Consider the following 2098-nt stretch of genomic DNA (forward strand, 5'->3'; position numbering starts at 1 on the left):
CTAAACATATGGGATTAAGAAGATTCATTAAAGAAAGATACTGTGACACTAAAGTCCCAGTTAGTTGTCTTTTAAATTGCAAATCCCAACTCCAAACACCATTTTCTTTTTTCCTCATATTACTCACAGTAGCAAAAGGATAAGCTGTGTTAGCATATAAGGATGGATTTTTAAAACTTATTAGTTATAGTTTAGTTGTTATTATTATTATTATTCAGCGATATTTTGAAGGAAAAAAACTAGTTAGCTCCAAACAGGCATGATAAATTGTTTATTGACTAATTAGCATTTTCGTTGAATGAAATAACACATATTGTAATGTTGCTTTATTCTGTAACATCATATTGTAATGTTGCCTTATTGTTTAGAAGCCATTTGAGTGACTTCAGCTTATCATGCTTCCTCATGATGGTTTATTTTGCAGCTATTGTGTACAAGGAAATTCATATTTAGGAAAGGCAACAGCAACATTGCCTTTACTTAACCATTGTGTACTTATTATGTTTGAAATATGAGAAATGTAATGCTCAGTGTAAAAATTGGTCACGAGTGTTTAAACTATGAGTGGTCCACATTAGGAAAAATGATGCCCATTTGTCAATTCATGCTTACGGTACCACTTTATAAATCGTTCCTTAAAATAGGTTAATGACATTTTAGTCATTTGATTTGGATTTGGTTTGGATTTGATTTGGATTGGGATCCTAACAGTTAACTTCTTATCCTTTGATCAGGTCCAAGAGCTCGCTGGAAACAAGAGACAACAAGAAGAGCTGCAGGAAAACTCCCCTGCTGACGATGAATAGATGAGGATTTTGAAAAAAAATGTAATGACTATTGATTGTAGTATGATTTTTGTTCATTCTAGAATTTGTGTAAATTTTTTGTTGTGTAAATTTGTGTAAATTTGTTTTTTTGCCAAGTTCTTTGAACCTGTCAATACTCTTGTCAGGTTTGGAATGAGATAATGCATTGATTGAATTTGATATTTAGAAGTTGTGAGTGAAGATACTAGTGTTCATGGTTTACTAATATGAGGGATAATTCATTTCATAAGAAGCTGAAAGTAGCTTGTTTTGCTACTTGTATATACTGCTTGTATCAACATCAATGATATTCATCACTTGCAATTGTTGGAGGATGTGGCGAGCTACAGCACCACTACCCTTGCAGAAATGTGGAGGACGACTTCCATTTCTCTTACGCCCACTTTCTTCTGGAATCCACCTACCCCAATTCCTTGCCTAAGGTAAATCTTCCTTGCCATTGAAGCTACACAAATTAAAAAGTAATCATTGCCAGACTAAAGAAAATTGTGCAACAGTCAATTGGAGAAAAATCTTAAACATATTCATGCATTCTTAGGGAGATCGATGAATTGTCGAGAAGGGATCTTGAACTGAGAATTGATCGGAGACGACCTGGCTCTGGTGGCGGGAACGGCGAGACTATTTGAAGCTCGGATCAATCGAGAATCGATGTGTGAGGAACGAAGCATCATCGCCATCTTCAAAGCGATGCGAGCGCAGACCTGAGCTCGACGGCGAGTCTGAGCGGGGGCGGCGAGCTCTAAAGTCGGCGATTTCGGGCGGTGGAAAGGAGGAGGTCGAGGTGATGGCGAGGGCGAGGGTGATGAGCTGGCGGCGATGCTGAGCGGGGGCGAGGGGATGTCGATGGTGGCGAGCTTCGGCGAGCTTCGGGCGGTGATCGGAGGTTGGACGTTCGTCGGCGGTAGAAATTAGGCTTGATTTGGGGCTTTTTTTTGAGGGTTCGGGACAATTGCAAAAATGCCGTCGACGATTTTGGGGGAGCTCCGATTTTGGGGCTGCTGTTGATTTGGGGGGAGGGGTGACGTTGACAGAGGAGGAAGGGAGGGAGGGAACTCGGGGTCCGACGTTGGGAGGGAGGCGGAGTTGGTCGAGCTCGATCGGAGTTGCCAGAGGTCTGGATTTGGGAGCTCTGACTTGGGGTTTTTTTTTGAGAGAGAGAGAGAGAGAGAGAGAGAGAGAGAGGTTGAAGATGAAAGATAGAGCGAAAACAGGGGAGACGAGCGTCGACGAGAGGTACACACAGTGGAAGTCTCTGGTGCCGGTGCTCT

At 41.6% G+C, this 2098-nt stretch overlaps 1 long non-coding RNA gene across 1 annotated transcript; it reads left to right on the forward strand.

The window, feature by feature from the left end:
- On the forward strand, positions 314–1929 carry LOC109850473. Its single transcript, XR_002249447.1, has 2 exons — positions 314–1249; positions 1366–1929. It is a non-coding gene; the product is annotated as an uncharacterized LOC109850473 (long non-coding RNA).

This window comes from Asparagus officinalis, chromosome 7 (genome assembly GCF_001876935.1).
Source record: "Asparagus officinalis chromosome 7, Aspof.V1, whole genome shotgun sequence".
NCBI classification, from domain to species: Eukaryota; Viridiplantae; Streptophyta; class Magnoliopsida; order Asparagales; family Asparagaceae; genus Asparagus; species Asparagus officinalis.